The 19,733-nt window shown below is 41.6% G+C and overlaps 2 protein-coding genes across 48 annotated transcripts in view; one reads left to right on the top strand and one right to left on the bottom strand.

The window, feature by feature from the left end:
• Positions 1 to 19,733, bottom strand: part of Erich1 (glutamate-rich 1) — a gene marked incomplete at its 5' end in the record, with an annotated part of 52,793,804 nt that overhangs the window by 28,998,718 nt on the left and 23,775,353 nt on the right.
• Sorbs2 (sorbin and SH3 domain containing 2) overlaps positions 1 to 19,733 on the top strand; it is a 190,917-nt gene that overhangs the window by 66,787 nt on the left and 104,397 nt on the right. For 21 of the 48 annotated variants that reach the window (XM_087587380.1, XM_087587378.1, XM_087587376.1 and 18 more), the window contains exon 3: positions 17 to 72. The gene's annotated coding sequence lies outside the window, so the exon portion shown is untranslated. 48 annotated transcript variants of the gene reach the window in all.

The following is a 19,733-nucleotide window of genomic DNA, read 5'->3' as shown; positions in this document are numbered from 1 at the left end:
CACCTTTCTCTTCTAGAGCCAGAATAGGACAGACTCATACACCATTCTGATCTGGGTGCATTTCTTGAGAAGGTAGGCTGCCCTCATGGGGAATCTTGGTGACCTGGGGGTTTCTGGTGCTGGGAAGAAGTTCAATGCATGCATTTTAGTAAAAAGATACCTCAGTGGAGTCAAGGATATCAGACAACGGGCCAAGAGTATGCACATGCCTTGATCTCTCCTTGACCTTTACTGCATATTTCCCAGAAGAACGACTCCCTGGAGATTTTGCACAGACAACTGTTTTTAAGCTGATTCAGAAGAAGCCCTTAGGGCACAGCAGAAGGACAGGATCTCAAGAGAACTTCCCTTTTTGCTTAGTGATTGTTTTTGTTTACTTAGGAATGCTAGCGGTGGCACTCAGGACCTTGGGAATGCTACATAAGCCCTCAGCCACCAACTCACTTTCCAAGTACATATGAGGAAATCTCTTGAGTGGGTCATAAAAACACAAAAAGTAACTGAATTCTACCCTTGTCCTAAAAGTGCCTTCATTGTCGCTGAGATGTCAAGAAGAACGTCACTGTCAACAGGAAATGCCCATCCCAGCTTCCTGTCCCACTCGAGGCAGTGTGAGGTTAGGTTGTCAATTACTGACTGGAGGGTATTTATGAAAATGACGTATTGTGCCCAGTTAGAGAACTCCTTTGAATAATGTGACTCAGTAGCTGGTCTAACAAGACTCCATATTAAGGAAATACTCAAACTTTGAATGGCTGGTAAATAATTGTGAATATAAACGAAGTAAAGAGCAGACTACCTAGACAGATCTGGGTGGGACTCAGACATCAAGATCCTGTCACAAACTTCTCCCTTGCTGGTGACATCATCACCCTCTAAGGGTTCTCCCTCAGTGAAGAACAATTATGAGGATTTTAATTAGAAAATAATTCCAAATATGTTTTCTTCATATCATTAATGACCTGAAGTACTTTTAAATTGTTGGGAATTTAGAGAATATGCACCAGTATTCACTACTTATATTGTATTATATAATGTTTTAATGTTCAGAGTTTATTGAGGTATATTTCAGTGGTGTTATTATAAAAACTCTGTGGGTTATTTTCAATGTTAAAAAGTCTTTGTTCTCACTACTTATTTATGTAAGCATTCCATGATAGTCTCTGCTTGTTAACGACTGCTCCTGCCTACTGATACTCCTCAGTGGACAGAATGCACTTTTTACCACATAGACACTTAGAGTCAACACTTTGAAGCCCTCCATAGAGCTTCTATTGCAATTTCCTGGTTTTTCAATCTTTGCTTCAACTGGGCTCCAGAATTGAAAAGGGACAGGGACCTCATTCCCTTGGGGTGTCACCACCCCATGTTCTGGCTACTAGAGTCATTTTGCCTGATTATTAGCTACCTGGCTTCATGTCTTTCTCTTCTCTGAAACTGCTTATCTAATTCACCACTGAGTAATCTTCACAAATCTACCTTCGTATGCACACACCCAGTGTTGATTTCCTTAATTTTCATAACCACTTGGGTTAAATCAGTTAAGTCCTTGGGTTGCTCATTGACAAAAGACCCAGAGTCAATACTTCAGCCAGGCCATTGAACCAAAGTACAATTATCTGATAACTCTATTATCTCCCAGTTCCCAAGTCTGGAACACTAAAATTAAAGAGTTATGAGAGTCATGCTGCCTCAAAACTCTTTTAGAGGGAAATCCTCCTTTGCTGCGTGTAAGGCTCCAGTAGCTTCTAGCAATTCCTGGCATCCCAGAGCTGTGGTGACAAGATCACAGTCTCTGCCTCCATGGTCACACAAGTCCTCCTTTGTGACTGTCTCCACATCAATCTCAATATCTCTCTTGCCTTATCTCCCTGGGTTTAGGTACCCTACCCAATTAACTCTGTATCTGTAAGGATGCTACTTCTAACTAAGGCTGCCTTCATGTATACTGAGTGCTATGAATGCTTCAACGTACTTTCTGAGAAGACACAACTCACCCAACAACAGTGACTATTAGGCATGGAGTCATCTCCAAGCAGAAACCAGCTTCAAAATATCTACTGCAAGCTTAAAGCTTACCCATCACCTCCCAAACTCAACATTCACTTTCTTCCACATGCAGACAGCTAATTCACTCTTCAGGATCTAGGAAAAGACTTGGGCATCTGTTACAAGTTATTTGCAAGCAGAACTAGAATACAGGGGACTAGAGGGCTAATCGTCCCTCAGTATAACCCAGGCACATTGGTTCTCAGACAACACATGAACTCCTAAAGAATATATGGGCATCCACCTAACTCATTCTTTTGGTGCTATGAATCTCCTTGTAATTGGTCACTTTGTTTTTAATTTTTCCTGTTGTACTTCAATGCCCTTTCTATTCACATACTGGATCTGAGAAAATCCTCTAACAGGATGGAATTTCCTACATTCTAACATGTCCTTCGATTGCCCTGACTTTGGAGAGCAAGGAAATGCCCTGTAATTTTTTGCAAACAGCAATTTTTTGTCATGAAAAGAATTTAGAAGGTCATCATTCTCCACTGAATTTTCCATCTTTGCTGATGGTTTATTTTGTAGAGGAAAAAAAATCTTACTTCCACCATTGTTAAGTCATGTTTTTTACATGTACATGTATGTGCTTTCAAAGAAAGATCACACATCAGGGAACAAGTAGAAGACTGTGGAATTTGTTTTCCATTATTATAATCAATAATAATCTGTGTGATCATCTTCATGAATCAAGAAAACATGGATGAGTGGATGGACAACTGACAGACAGGTAACTAGATGATAGGTTGATGAAAGGGGGAGAGATAGATAGATATAGATAGATAGATAGATAGATAGATAGATAGATAGATAGATAGGTAACTAGATGAAAGGGGGAGAGATAGAGATAGATAGATAGATAGATAGATAGATAGATAGATAGATAGATAGATAGATAGATAACTAGATGAAAGGGGGAGAGATAGAGAGAGATAGATAGATAGATAGATAGATAGACAGACAGATAGATAAATGATAGAAAGAAAGATGATAGAAAGAAAGAAGGAAAGAAAGAAAGAGAGAGAGAGAAAGAGAGAGAGAGAAAGAAAGAAAAAAGATACATGGATGGATGAGCTTACAGATATAGGTAGGTGACGGACAGACGCTACTTCCTAATCTTTGATTATTTTAATAGTTTTTGGTATAAGGACAAAGAGAATCTCACTGAAAAATGAATACCAAGAGGCTTAATTAGGCATGACACTGAAAACATATTTTATAAATATTTTGCTAAGTCGATAGGAGAGGAAATGATTAGTGAGGTGGCTGTTTTGCCTTATGCTGCTTTTAGAGCCCATTGAAATTCCTCATCAGCGTTAACCATCTCACGTGGTTTCCGTTTGGAGGAATGTTCTGTTCTAAGTTCCAGTTCGTTCTCTATTTTCAGTGTGCAGGCTGAGTCTCTATTGGAATTACAAGGACGACACTGTGTACTCAAGCAAACCCTGAACATTATGGACAGGGGGTATTTAAATTAACCATTTAAGTTTCCAAACTCTATGCAATTTCCAGTGCAGGGGCACTGAAATCCCTACAAAACAGGGCCGTAAATTGCCTTTATCATAATAGAAGATTGACCAATTTAGTGATCTCCATGGGAATGTCCAATATAAATATATCCATTGATAGGTTTACATTAATATATCATTTTGTGAGGAAGAATAAAATTAAGTAGAATTTTTGAGCTGGGAGAAAAGTCTCTTCCCAGATGCATGATAGTTAACATCCCACCATCCCCTCCAAAGGTGTAGATCCAATGACCTAACTTCCTCTCGCTAGGCCATCTCCAACCTTCCTGTTTACTCAGAGACAAGCAAGCCACGACTTACTGCCCAGCTGCAAAAGCAGTGATACATGCAAAGCAAAGCCTGCATCTATTCAAAACCATTATCTCTGAAGTAGGGTAAAGTCGAGCTTTTCCAATTTTCTAGTTCTGAGATAGCCTGTGTCAAGCAATGTTGGGATCTGGATCCCGTGCCAATGGCTGTAGCGGTCACACAGGGGATGTCTGACATTTTAGTCTCAGAAGGACTAAATGATGTTTTAGTCATTTTCTGAAGGTTGTCTTGTTAGTGACAGAAATAACTGAGTCGCTGGTATTCCCTAACAAGTTCCTGCATGCAAATGCTGCCCGTAGTTTACAAAATAACGCTACTGAAGCATGCGATTTAATAATTTTCTCCTTCATTCCGATAGCCTCTTTGTTAGTCATATTTCCATCATTATGACAAAATATCTGATCTAATCAACCTACAAGGCTCTGATTCAGTCTGTGGCTATTTGGACCCATCGTTGCCCTAGGGCCTGTGTTGCAGCTGAGCATCTTGGTGTTGAAATGTGGTAAAGGAAGTATGCTTACATCACAGAGACTGAGAAGCAGGGTAGGACAAGGGGGAGCTAGGTGTCTGGTGTCCTGTCTGAGGGCACAGCCCTGGGAACCTAACTTCCTCCTACTTGACTCATTTTTTCAACATCTTCTACCATTTCTTAGTAGTGCAGGATACAGACCAACTTTGTATTTGACATGCCCTTTGGAAACATTTAAAGGCCAAACCAGGAAGTGTCCATTTGAGTGACTATTTCAAAACAGATAAAAGGAAGATGATTTATGACTTCTAAGTGACAGTGGTGGGTCTGCATTCTCACAGGGATGCCTCCAGTCTGCCAATCCATGGCTCTATCCACTGAGTGACACTAAAGAACTCTTCTTTAACATGAACTGAATGTGAATGTTTTAAAATAAACATTTTAAAAATTTCAGCTCACCATCTGGGTGGCAAAATGTGTATATGTGGGGGGATACTTTTTTCTTTTGACAAAATTCATGTTGATGCTTTTAAATATTGAAATTATATTCTCAATATTAGTTTGTATATTAGACTTACAACCCATTGTTTTACTATTTTTTCCATAACATGAAAGTACTCTTTGATAACAAAAATTTATTAGGAAACTAAATACATAAAGAGAAAACTAAATATATAAATTATAACACCCCCAAGGATTAAAGACTGAAAGCAGATATTTTCTAATGCTAAAGGAATCAGAAATTCTTAACCTTGAGTGTACTATATTTCTCTAAGTTTCCAGGAAAAAATTACATAAGTTATACTGTACATGAAATGCTGGTGTCCTGCACATGACCACCCCACCATCACTACTACCACAGTAGGTTGTGATCATTCTAAAACTGAACAGAGCCATCTGGGGTATGAATGAGTCATTAGACTAAGACAAAGAAAAAGTGAGAAACTTCTAAATTCCTCTCCCAGGAAACCAAAGATCTGCACAGTCGTTGTGCTCACAGACCAGAGACAAACTCTCTGGACTCTGAGAACCTGGTTCCCAAAGCTGCAGAACTGTGAGCTGCATTTGTCAGGATGGCGAGGGCTAGCCTAAACCAGTTCAAGGCAGACGAGGGAGGCCCCGCTCTTCACTTACTGAGAAAATGGAATGTGGGAGAAATTTCAGAAGGAAATACCTTGATAGACCACACAAAGGAGTACTGTGCAGGAGGAAAATTTTTCTTAGGGAGAAATAAATAGGAGGTCAAAGAGAAAGCCACTCCTACCTCCAACCCCATCACCATCCTGGAGTTCAAACTCTGGATCTTGCTCATACTAGGCAAGCTGTCTACCAGAAAATTCCCTAGATTTTTCCCCACTTTTTTTTTTTCAGTTCAAGACAGAGCTCCATAATTTGCCCAGGCTGGCCTTGAGCTCACTTTGCAGCCTGAACAGGCTTTGAACTTGAAATTCTGCCTTGGCATGCCAAATAACACCATCCCAGTTTCCTTTTGTCAAGACTACATCTTAAAGATTTATTTATTTTATGAATGTGAGTGTTCTATCTGCAAACATTCCTGCATGCCAGAAGAGGGCAACAGATCCCATTATAGATGGTTTTGAGCCACTATGTGGTTGCTGGGAATTGAACTCAGGTCCTCTGAAAAAGCAGCCAGTGTTCTTAACCTCTGAACCATCTCTCCAGCCCCGGACTTAACAGTTTTTAAGTATATGTTTTCTTAACAAAATTTTGTTTGCTCAATATTAGGAAGACATACTTTACCACATAAATAGAAGAAAGGAAATTAACTGTGTGTGTGTGTGTGTGTGTGTGTGTATGTTCTCTCCCTCCCTCTCTCTCTCTCTCTACACACACACACACACACACACAGGCCCAAGATTAAGCCATAGTGCCAGTCCCACAAATGCTGTCCACCCACTTCGAGACTTTGAGACAGTCTTTCTCATTGGCCTGGAGCTCACCCATTAGGTTAGACTGACTGACCAGTATACAGCACAGGGCTTTACCCACCCCCACCTCTCTGGCACTGGGTTGATAGCACCTACCATCATTCCTGATGTTCTTATTGGGTGGGTGGGTGTGGGGGACCTCATCTCGGTTCTTTATGCTTTCACATCAGGAGCTTTTCAGACCAGGCTACTCCCAGCCCCTCATTTTATGGTTTTTTTTTGTTTAATTTGAGGCATGTTTCTGTTTGTTTGTCTCTTATGTGTCTGTTGGCTCTTTAGCTCAGAATGACCTCAAGCTTAATACAATCTTCTCCCATCCCTGAGTGTTAGGATTCCAGGCCTGAGGCACCAACTCCAGCTTTCATTCGTGGTTTCCTGCCATACTCTATTATCTGTAGTGAATGTTCTACAGGTATCGTCTAAGCCTTACAGCAGCTGGAGGCAAATAAGTGCTCCTTCTGTTGGTCTTATTTTACACCGGAAGTAGGAAATGTGGGAAGCCTAACACTACTGGGTGACACCTTCCTTGAGAAAGTACCGGTGTGGTCAGTGGCAGACACTGAATGCTAGCGATGTCATCAGGACCTGGTCTTCATACTGACAGGGCAGACAGACATACCACTGGGGTTTGTGTCCAATCTTTTTCCAAAGCATTGAAACTGTGTGACTTAATGAACTGCTTGATTGACTGTTTAAGACACCTGAGAAGTCTCATGAGAGCCTGGGAAATGCTGTTATCTTAATTTACTTTCTTCCTGAACTTAGAGTCACCACAAGTGAGTTTCAGACTAGGAAACGCTCTCTAGTTGAAAATCTGTGCCTCGGTTTGTGAGGATTTAGTGAAAAAAGGAGACTTTTGGTCAAACAGATTTAAACATGGCTTTGCTCTTTGACCAAAACTAATCTTACCAACCCCTGCATGTCCGTGGTTGAGACTGTAAGAAGTGTTTCTCAGTGTACATATAGATCCATTCACATTTCCAGTATTGAGCACAATACTGTGCATATGGGATTCTTTTTTTCTTTGTTTTGTTTTGTTTTGTTTTTCCTTTTTTTTTTTCCGGGGCTGGGGACCAAACCCAGGACCTTGCCCTTCCTAGGCAAGCGCTCTACCACTGAGCCAAATCCCCAACCCGGATTCTTTTTTTCTTGAACAGCCCAGTAATCTATACCGAAGTTATTTCATCTGAGTGCACTAAAAGTCAATTAATTATGTTATGCACGTAAACTGTAAGTACAAGGCCAAAGCACGAGCTAATCTCTAACTCAGTCATATTCCTAAGACTTAAGCATTAGAAAAGGTATCAACTCTACCCCAAGCATATTCTCAGACAAACGTTAGCTAGTAATTCAAGATGGTGATCAAGGTATGTTTCCTGGGATTTTGTTACTTCTTCTGAATCAGCTAGTCATCTTTCTTTTCATTAAAATGTGGGATAAGCATAATTTTTAATCATAAAACTAGGCAAGCCAAGGTGTATCTTAGAAAACCATGTTTGTTGTAGCATAATGATCTAATTACCTCAACGAGCAAATCGCTTCCTAATGAACACACACTTGTTGAAAGAACTTGTTGAAGTTAATCTCTTCAAACATTTATTTATTTGTCATTTATCCCAATGATCTGATAAAAGTCTTGATTTGGTAATTGGGCAACAAAACTGCTAAGATTTCATTAATTTCAAAATAAGACAGTGTTGACCTAACCAAGTAAAATTTGCTCATTACGAATGCCCTACACAAAAGTACCATGAAACACCAGCAGATAAATTTGCTAAGTTTCTCTAACGTTTACTTCTATGCATTTTTACCATGATGATGAGACATTAACAAAGTCTGTTGACTCTGCATTTATTTGGCCAGCTGTTATGGCTATATAAACAAGAGGATATTAGCATAAAATGTGGTCTTTCCTTAATATTCTACCCACTTTTCAGAAGGCTTGAGAACATATTTTGCTGGAAGTTACTTAGATCACATCTGTGCTGCCTGAAGTGACTCATTCGGTAACCACGGAAACAGAGTCAAGCAGTGAGAAGGGAGGAGCCTGTGTGGATTCTTTTGATGCTCTGGCCTCTGTGGAGATAATCTGTTAGGATTTCCTAATCTGTCCCCATGCATTCAGGTTTCCTCTCAGGTCACACTTTTGTGGGCTCTCTGTAAAAGCTGCAGTAAGTTTAAAAGAAGGCAACCAAATACCGTTCCCTCAGGACTTTGTGTTCTTTCCAGAAATGTGTCTCATATTTAAAGATGCATGCTCGAATGTCCTAAAAACGGACTCTCCTCCCAGATACATTTCTCTCCCATCTATTTCTGCAGTCCTGGTGCAGGGCCAGGGTCCCATGCTATATTTATGTAATTCTATTTTTTCCTGTGTCTCTTTTCATAAGGTTTTAATATATTAATACTTACAAAGTATTTTTGAAAAAATCAAGAAAATATGCACTCCATCTTGTTATACATTAAAGTTGCATCAAATGTGTGTGTGTGTGTTTATAACTCCTTAAATGTAGTTTTCAAAGCTGCATGTACTCTAATACAGCCAGACAAAGTTCATATCGAGTGAACTTGATTATATATCTATGAAACATGAGGCTTCTAAAAGGTAGCCCATGAAAACTTTGGGTAATCTTAAATTTAGAGTCAAGTTACAATATTCTATCCCTTCAGTAGTAAATATATAAGATATTTAGTAACAAAAACCTAAATTTAATATGGCCTCTACCCTGAAGAAACCATGCATACCATAAAGTAAGACAAAATGAGGTGATACAAGGAAGGCTTGCCTTCTAATGAATATACATTTATTTTAAGGAGCATGTTGAAATGAAGTCCATCTCTGTCTCCAGGCTAGGAACTTTTACATTGTATGGGAATAAAGGCATTGGGAACTACTTCACAATGTGCTTCTAATAATGCTTATTATTTTAAGAATCATTTGGAAGAAAACTCACAAAAAAAAAAATAAGCCAGTCATATCAGTTTGTCAACCAGTCATGTGCTCTCCAACAGGGACTTACCCGAAGAAACATGACTCCGCTAAGACCCAGGGCAGTGTCTAGCGTAAGGTAGACACCCAGCCCAGGTGTGCTATTTAGATGCTAATGAATGTCAACTGCGATCTTCGATCTTCGGAAGGCAGGAAACATCCTGAAGACCCAAAGTGGAAAGGGAGTAACGGACTGTATCTTGAAAATGTGCCTGGAACTATGGTGTTAGGAGGGAGGGAAAGAAGCAGAAAGGGGGGATAAGGGGAAAGGGAAAGGGCAACCCAAAGAGTATTATGATAAAATACAATGTTAGGACCCAGAATCCTGAAGGGAACAGCAGCGGTAGGGAGTACGCCGTGTTCAGTAGCAATCACAACTCATATTTATAGTCAACGCCCGTGAGCAAGCACGGAGCTAACAGTTCCATTAACATCCTCTCAGGGATCTTACCAGAGCTGTTATCCCAAAGTTTACACATAAAGAAAATAGAGACTTGAGGGATTAACTTGCTAAAAGCTGTTCCACTAGAATCCCCCTCCCCTTTTGGAGGTAGTGGGAGATGCTCTCCCAGAGGACCTACATGTATGTCTGCCATAGAGTTCCATCTGAAGGTGCTAGAAAGGCACCATTAGAGCTTCTGCCAGATGCAGCCTTCCCATCAATATGGATGAGCGACAGGCAACAATTAAAAAGTAGAACAACCACAGGCTGATGCTTTGCGCTTCTACCTGTGGGATCAGACAGCAGGTGAGTATGGTTCATAACTGAACCCACAAAAGACTGAAGTCCAATGTACATAGTAACAGGAGAAATGCTCAAAACCAGATCCAAGTCTTTTTATAGGACTAGTCACAGCCATTGCTGGGGGTGAGGGGAAGGCTCGTAGTTAAAATATAAACTAACAACACATTCTTATATGTGATGATTGCTTGGTGCTCAGGATATGCCGGGTGCTGAACTAGAAGCAGTGAGAGATAGTGGTGAGACAGAAAACATCGGAATCTCACAGAAAACACGGAGAAGGGAGACGTGAAGGAGATAAGCACCCCGTCTTTGTTGAATGAACAAGCTTCTGAGAACGAGAAATAAAGAGTGATTGATCGATGGGGAAGGAAGTCCTGCAAAGGGAGTAGGAGCTCAGTGAGATAACGCATGCCAATAATCTCACCAGTCAGGAGGCTGAGGCAAATTTAAAGCTCAGTGGCAGCCTGGGCTACATGACCCTAGGAAGCACATGAGGAGCAGAGAAAAAGAAAGATGTATGAGATTTGGGGTAATCAAAGGGTTACATAAATTATTATGTCTAAATTTGGGGAGTCAAAATGGAGTTCATAATAAACTTTCAAAAAGGGCAGACAGACGGCCAAGCCGGAGAGAAGTGGAAATAGCTGACATTGCAAATGGAGATCCAGTAACTGCAAATGCAGATGGAGTCAGAGAGGGAAATTTGCTAGCGGCTCATTCCTTAGAAAAGAGTCACCAGAATGGAGGTGACTGGTACAAGAGGGCGAGGATCTAGGAAGAACCCTGGGGCGTACGACAAAGGAGAGTAAAGGGCCATGGAGACTTCAGACTGGACACGCCCACCTAAGGTCTTAAAAACAAACCATCTGTCCTACCAATCACAGGCTCGCTAGAGGCGTGGTCTGGGAGCCAGCCCCACAAACAGCACTGCACTCTGGGAAGTAATCAATACTGAACGCAGACTGGCTTCACCCAGTGGCTGTGAAGATGATTAACTGGCTCTTTTTCCTTTTGTCTTGTTACACTTCGCTTGACCACACCCCACAGTCAGTCAAACATCTAAATTTGTTCCAGCAGAGCTTAAGCTTAAAGCTATGACACTGTCCTAAAACACCTAGCAAGTCAAATACATGAAAAGCTAATTGCTCGCACCCCGGAGTCTTCCGAGCTGTCCAGCTGTGACTGATGACATACAGGATGGAGAGCGAATATCTGAGTGCATCAGATCTTAGCAAGCAGATGCTGACGGTGCAGAAAATCATAGCTGTTCAAGTTTTAGGTGCCTTATGTGTGGCCCATCAAGAAAAGTGATGGGAAATAGCTAGGGTGTCATCGGAGTCTGTGTGTTAATATACTGCGGCTGCTCTCCTGTCGCCAACCTAGGACCTGGGCATTCAATGAAGCAATGTGAACATATTAGCCCCTGACTATGAAATCCGTGTACGTTTCTTTGTCCCTACAAAGGCAGTTGAACTAGAAAGACACATGCTGAGAAAGAAATTCTCAAATGATGAGCTTTAATATTTACATTTTAAATAAGACATACCTATTTTAAGTCCCATGAGTTCTGTGTGTTGATAAATGGGAAATTATCCTAACAAAACAGAATTGGGGGTAAGGACATGGCTTAAAGCAACGGGAGCCTCCTCCTCCGGGTTGAGAGCATTTTAGTAATACCTTGGGGGCTTTTTGTGTTTTTGTTTTTTCCTCTCTTTATATTTACTCTCTTTAATGTTCCCTTAGAATCCTCCTCATAGAAATAAATTACACAGTTCACACACTGAAGTTCTATCTCATTAAAATATATCCAGGGTCCAGTGGCATACACTGGTAATCCCAACTCTCAGGAGACTGAAATAGCAGGAACATGAGTTCTATCTTGGGCTGTTAGGTAGAGAGTTCAATACCAGCCTGGGCCACGTTGTTAGACCATGAATGAATGAATGAATGAATGAATGAATGAATGAATGAATGAATGAATACGATATTTCTTTTCCTTTCACTGTGATGATATCAACTCAAATCTCATAATTTCAGCTATTAAAATTGTACTAAAATTATTATTATAAAATTATACTCAGAAAACCAGTTAATTTTCCTGAGGATATTAGGTACTATTTGAGCAACATGAAATGAATGGTTAGAAACCCCCTGTGATTCTGGGTAGCAGCCATTCAATATTTACAGCATCACCAGGGCTTGGCTTAAAGGGACAGGAACCAGCTCCAGATGGTTTAATGATGGAGGAAGAGGATCCTTGTCATTGGTAGCTCTAATCCCACTCTTACTAAGTTTTCCTCAGAATCCTATCCTAGAACACCTCAGGGTACCTTTCTTTTTATTTCTTAGCACCACTCAGAAGCCAGAGACAGATTCATTGTAGAACACCAATCTGCAAAACCTAAGGGTTTCCACACTGCTAAAAATACCCCCAAAGGCAATGCAGCTGCTTCATGTTCAACTCGCTCAGAACGAAATGCAGACACCATCTTCCAAATGATACCACTTTAAAGTTCAAGGCCTACATGAATTTAACAAAAATGTGATTTCTCATAGCTAAGTCCATCTAAAAACTAAGTTTAGGATCCAAAGAATTACAAACAAGTTTTCATGTGTTTGTTTGAAGTAAAAGGGAGAAAGTAGACTTACATATTCACAAAGCCCTGATCCTTTCTTTCAGATGAGTCGATAAACATCATCTGACATCAGTCCATGGTCATATTACAGCAACATTGTTACTTTGTGGCCAGAGTTCAGAATGGTTTCACTTGTGTATTATTCTGAACTGTTATTTGTTCTTAAAATCTCTCACAGAATCCACAGCCCTTTCATAGACATCAGTGGTGTTCATGTGGATATATGACTTGATGTTCAAATTATTGTTTGGGCCAGGATCTAAAAAAAAAATAAATAAATCAAAACAAAACAAAACCACATCCTTTCCCCCCTACATTTTGCAAAACAAACAAACAAACAAAAATAACAAAAACAAAAAAACAAAGTTTTGTGGAGGCGGGGAGAATGGACTTCTCTCACATGAAAACCTTGCTAAATTATTTGGAAGATTGAGCAACATAGGACCTAATTACAAGAAGGAACAAAGACCTGTAATTCCAAGAAGGTCCCAGTTGTCTGTCACAGAGCAACCTCAAGTGATTTACTTAGTCTCCCAAAACAACATTTGTTTTGCTTTTGGCCATACAAGCAGATCTGGGCATTTTCTTCTACTTTACTGTAAAAGTTTTAGTTTTGTTGAGGTCAGGGTCTAGGGTTTTTGTCTGGTCGAAACAAAGCAAAATGCTTTTTCTCCACAATGTTTGCATTCCAATCCCTTATATTTCCAGTTGAAAATGACCAAAAGGAAAAGGTAGGATTTCCACTGCCTGCTCCAAAAAGTCTCTTATCTAGGCTTCAAAAATGCCCCTGTCACTGGCTGTGTGGTTCTTACAGGAAGAGAAAGATCCACCCACTCACCATGGTGACCTTATCCTCAGAAAGACAACACATCAAACATTCCTCTCAATCACGGCTCAGGAGGAGGAATAAAAAGATTTTGCTTGTTTTCCTTGTGATTACCTTTGGGCTCACAATTGTACCCTGTCTCATACTGTCTTCTCCACAGTCCCACGGAGTAGGAATCTGTGGACCACTGCAGTGTGAAATCGAGAAGCCTAAAGCCAGGAGACAAAAGTAGCGTGTCTCTAGTCATGTGGAGCCACGTCAGCACTGCAGCCAGAACCTACACTTTCAAAGCACTGGTTCAGTGTGGCTGATGTCACACTTCCTCTCTTCAAGGAATGCATTAGGACCTGGGTCTTCTCAAGGAATGTCTAGTCTGTCTGCCTGGGTGTGATAAGGCAAGGAGAGGAAGAGAGGAGGGTAGAATGGGACCATGGCAGAGAAAGTCAATGGCACCATCTGTTAACTGGTCATCTGGGCAGAAGTAGGAAACAGTGGACACTCAGCCTAAGACCATTTAAATCATTGCTTTTCAATATGTGGGTTGCAACTCCCACAGGGGTCCTAGATCAGATATCCTGCATATCAGATTTTATATTACAATGTATAACAGTAGCAAAATTACAGTTATGAAGTAGCAATGAACATACAGTTCCACAACATGGGGAGCTGTGTGGCAGGGCATTTGATCAAGCTGTGAACTCCAAAATTGTGTTATGTCCTGGAAAAACCTGTTTCTAGTTGTGGTTGGTTCAGCCCTAGTACACACCTTTAATCCAAGAGCTTTCTGTTTATTGGAAACAGGATTAAATAAAGTCAACTATAGGCCGTAAAGCAGAGTAAGCAACCAGTTGACAAGAAGTGAGCATAGGGAAAAAAAACGAGAGTAAGAGGGAGTCAGGAGGATGAAAAGAGTCAGGAAGTAGAAGGGAGGGACACGGAGGTTGAGGGATTTTTGCAATGCATGGAGGAGAACTTCCTTTGGGGATGTCAGTTGAAGAGGAAGGTCATCTGGGTGCTTTCTCTGCCTCTCTGATGTAGCAGGATTTCACCCCCATATCTCGCTCCCAAGCCTTTCTTGGTAAAAAGCAAATGTTTAAGATTTTGTTAAGAACGAAGAACTGAATCAAAGGGTCACAGTATTAGGAAAGTTGGCAAACCACTATTTTAAAGGAAAATAAACTTCAGTATGAAATTGGGGACCTTTTCCTTTTATTGAGGCATAAATACAAATTTAATAAGAATATTAGCGTTTTCTAGACTCCACCTGTGCTCATACATTTCTTGTGGATAAAAGTCCAGCTACTTTTGCACATCAAAAGCCACAGAGGCATCAGCAAGAGAAAGCTTTGTTGGCCAGCATGTGACTGCAGACTCTGGTAGTGTACGGATAGTGTACCAGCCTTGTGTGGCTTTTCCTACGTGGTGTAAAGAAACACCTAGTAACTCCATCCAGAAAGGGCATGGATAGACCAACCGAAGGGCTCTAGTAAAGTCCTTCTGAGTTGCTAGTGAGTTTACTGGGGTTACTTTCAGGAACATGGGTGACTCTTAAGTAGCTGAAGCATCAAAGAGTCTCACCCTAGACAAAGTTTCTCTCTCATACAATCTCAAGGAGAGGAGGGGCCTTGTAACAGGGACGGCAAGGCTGCCTCTGTGTAAAACACCAGAGGCCCATGCGGTCACCACAGCATCTCCTGCAGAAGGACCTAACTGAGGACTGCCTCAGAGACCAAGGATTGCTGGTGCAGACAGTGCCAGCCAATCAGGAACTGCTCTTTAGAGACGTTTTCTTGGGACCAATGGGGCGCGGGTGGAGGTTACTAATGGAGCAGCTCGCCCGCAGTGCTCAGATGAGCTTGCTTCCGTGTTCTTCACCTGCTCCCTGAGTCTGTGTCCTTGAGTCTGCGCCACCTCACCTCTAACCCCCAATGGCAAGTAGTCCAGGACGCAGGCAGCAGGGCCTCAGGAAAGCTTGTGAAGATTGAAGTCTTCTGAGCTCCCTGAGCCACTCTACCTCTGTAGAGGAATGTTAAGAGGCCTGATCTTATGCGGCCTTCACTCAGGTCACCACAGCGGCTCTGTTTCCAAGAAGGGGATGGTTATGTCGGACACAGAGCAAATAGATACAGTTGACAGGGCCTCCTTCAAGTTTTTAGCTCTGCCTTTTTTTTTTTTTTTTTTAAAGCTCCCTTTCCTTTTTGGTCCTTTTTGGACTCCCACTTGAGACCCAAACAAAGCCTACATTCTACATTCTAGCCAGAGGAAAAGGGCCTTTCCTTTAAAGACCGTAGCCTCTTGAAAAAGGCCCACATAATGTCCTCTCAGGTCCACCGGCTAAAATGTGGTTACAGAACCTGAGAACTGTAACTGGAGCCTGGGTAAAGCCGTGAGTCTAGCTAAGATCTCTATAAATAAGGTAAGAAAAAAAGGATTAGGAATCTGAGGATGTCACCTCTCCTGCTGCATAACCTAACCACATTTGATAAAAGAATTTGTGTGCCATTATCACTGGGGCTTTGTTTCCAAATGTAGATTAGGAACGTCATCATTGGGCCATTTCAACAATTGTAGGAAGAGGTCTCACCTTGTCTCATTTGCAGCTAAACCTAACACCTTCTGCTAAGCTAGTCATAGCCAAATTAAGCTTGTCACCAAGATCTCAAGACAAATGTTCTCGAAGAGCAGCGGCACTCTAGCTCTCTATGTTCATTGGGTTTATTTATGATAAAAAAGTAGGTCGAGGGATGGAGTTGCAGAAATTGATCCGTATAACTGTTACTCTATATGTCACAAAACTGATAACCAAAGGCTTCAGAGAAAGGGGAAAAAATGTTCAAATCGCCTTAGTATAGAATGCCCTAGCCTGGTAACGTTGAATAATTTAATTGTAGTGTACGCTATGTGCTGATTTGATAGTCTCGGTAAAAACAGGCAAGCCTATTTATTCCATTCTTCCTTTAGTAGTCTTGACTTAGTTCAGGACGGCAACTCCTACCTGCTGCTCCTCTGGACTAGACAACTCTCCGAGCAGCTTGCCTACTGGTCTGTAATGTTGACACGACTGCATACTTCTTACTGCTTTACTCCATTGTCTTGATCCGACAGACAACAGGCAAGGTCAATTTCTGAAAACCAGATTCTTTTTAAGAATCTCTGGGCGGACTTGCTGCTCCATGGAATCTGGCACTCCATCTGTAGGAGAGCTCATTTACAGAGCCAGGTAAATGGAATCTGGCAATCCGTCTGTAGGGAGTGGGGCTCACTTTCAGGGCCAAGCAAATCCTCCACATGTTCTCGATTTATAACAGGGTTTACACATTGTCAGTCAATTTTGAGCTGATGTGTGTGGGGGGTGGGGGGTGGGGGTGGATGATAAGATCGCACAACTGGCCTTAAGAAATTATAAATAGGACAGCATAGTAACTATTGCCAATGTTTGACTTTCATTGTACAAATGAAGAAGAAAAGTCCACACAGGTAGAGAGTGACCTGAAGGCACCCATCTAATTAAGCACTGGACTCTGGAAGCCAAGCCCATGGAAAAGAACACTTTCTGGTCTTGCCTCTCAGAATAGCATAGGAATTTTAGATGCAGTAAACAGAGCCTTGGGCACACACTCAGAACTGCCCACATTTCCGAACATTATATGCATGTATATATATAAAAATTTATCATTATTAAATAAAGTAGTAATCAGCAATGAAAAAAAGCTAATGAGGTAGCAAATAGTTCTCAGTTTTCCCTTGGATTCCTCAAACTCTTCCTATATTGGTTACTATGACCCTGTTTATCTAAGCACGTGAAACCATTATTCCATGTTACGTACGATGGATGCCCATACTTGGTTACTATGGCATTGTGTTCGGGTCATGATAAAATAGAGCTGATGACCATAAGGAAAAACAACGGCTTCTGCCTTTTTTATCCTGTTTATCCCAGGTACCTTCCTTCTGAGTACATTGTTTCACTCCATCTGCCCTTTGATCCTAGCCTGCGTATGCCTGTGGGAGCTGACAGAGGACATATGGTAGCTCTCTGTGTCTGCCGTCTAGGAAGCAACTGCCCCTGCATAGACCGCTCTGTACTGACTATGAGCAAACAGCTGATGACTCTCGTAGTGTACATACGGGAAGCAATGGACTGGGCTCTGGTCTTTTCCCTCTCGAATCTCCTCTCTTTTCCTAGTTACCTCACTTGACCTGCTTGTATTTCTTAGTTTGTGACACGTCATCTCGTTTGACCTAAAACCATGCATATCTATAAGCACTTACTTTATTTGGCAAGGTACCCATCTTCTCACACCCCTGTGTAATGCTATTCTGTTAAGAAATTAGTAAATAAGTGGATAATTTCATAAAACTAATAATGGATGTTGAATGCAGGAACGGCCTTGCTCTAACGCTAGACACATTCTTGGCTCTCTGCATCTCCTCCCTTTGTTCAAAACAGTCTGGGTCTTAATATCTTACTGGAAGTAACCGGTTTTTTTCCTTTTGGCATTTTGACAATGGTGCACAGTTATGCCCTATAATCAAAGGAAAACATGAACTGCCCATTGCCTAGCAACTCACTAGAGATGACTCCCAGGGAATAATTTATAGGTCTGAGTGTAAGTGCACGTAAGGTGTACGTTCTAAGCCAACAGATCCCACACTTGCTCATTAATATCTTTCCATCACCTGCAGAAACATGAGCCTGCTTTTTAAATGATACCCCTGAGCCGACGAACATAAAAATGTACCCGGGCTGTGTCATGTGAGAGAAAGTCAAGAACTGTACCATTTCTTTCTGTGGTCACAAATCTAATCACAATTAGAAGTCGGCCGCTAGTAACAATTTCGCCATTCTACCCCTGCCTTTGCTGAAGCGTCTTCCACCTCCTTCATGTAAAGAGACATCTGTCACACAAGGGTGGGCTGCACCACAGCAACCTGGCCTGCGCTGACGTGTTCTCCCAGTGGGCATCTTCTCGGCCTGTGAGGTCTGGTGTACTGAGGAGATCAGTCAATCAAGCCGGCTCCTACTCACCCCCCCGGAAGCTGCCACACTCGGAGACTTAATGAACCGAAGGAAGGTGCAATCAACACAGACTTCATTCCGCCATCTGTGCAGTAAAGAAACAAATATGGCTTGAGAAGAATTCAGTCTGTCTCTCCAATCCATGACTTAATCCAACTCCTTTTAAAACTGTGTATGAAAAGAGAAACCCTGACTGGGGAATTCATTTGAATGGTGACCAAGGCAAAGGAGAATTCCACATTTGAAACAATGTAACCAGGATTCACACCCTTGAATACTAGGAGGTGTTCCCTTCCCACTTCTAAGAGCTGTGTGCGTTTGGATTCATGGATTCTTCCCACAACCCTAGGAGGTTGGCTGCACTGCCAGCCCTATTTCTTTTTTTTTTCTTTCTTTTTTTTTTTTTTTTGGTTCTTTTTTTCGGAGCTGGGGACCGAACCCAGGGCCTTGCGCTTCCTAGGTAAGCGCTCTACCACTGAGCTAAATCCCCAGCTCCGCCAGCCCTATTTCTAAGTGAGGAAACTCACTGTGACTCGAGGCAAGCGAGCGACTTTTTACAATTACCTATCTGCAAACGGTAGAAGGGTCTCTGACAAAGCCCACTGGGCTCCCCGTTCAATGCTATTGCTAATAACCTGGATCAGTGGTGGCCAGCATGGTTCCCTACTCCAGTTACCGCTTGGAAACCAAAGGTTGCCGGGATGCTGCCATTCCTTAAAATAACTGAAATCTGGATCATGAGCATTTGTTCTGAAATGCTTTTTCTGTCTTCCCCATGACACAGAACATGCACCAATTTCTATTTATTATGGGAGGGGCAAGACTGTTTTCTTGTGGGTGTCTTGCGATGTCCTTCTCATTTGACGCAGGCTAAAGAAATGGGATTGACTTTAAGCTTGCTGTGTACTGTCCAGGGCCAGCATCACGCGCCACTGAACAGAAAGTGCCACTCTCAGTAATAGCCTCCATTTAACCGTATGCCGTTTACACTTAAGGGAATGGTGAATGAAACCGTCATTCACGCATGCTCCTAAAGGATTTAGGCTCAGGCTACGTTTTCAGTCAATTATATTTCAAATCACCGAGGTGGCTATTTTTTACGTACTATATAAAATAGTCCTTTTTCTTAAGGTATTTCTGAAGTTCAATGGGGTGCCTTGTTATTCTGATGAGTTAGATAAGTCTATGGAAACAGTCAACTTTATCAAT

Source organism: Rattus norvegicus, chromosome 16, assembly GCF_021556685.1.
Source record: "Rattus norvegicus strain SHRSP/BbbUtx chromosome 16, alternate assembly SHRSP_T2T, whole genome shotgun sequence".
Taxonomy (NCBI): domain Eukaryota; kingdom Metazoa; phylum Chordata; class Mammalia; order Rodentia; family Muridae; genus Rattus; species Rattus norvegicus.
Note: the sequence above shows the minus strand (reverse complement) of the source record. Positions and strands in the feature narration are given on the sequence as shown.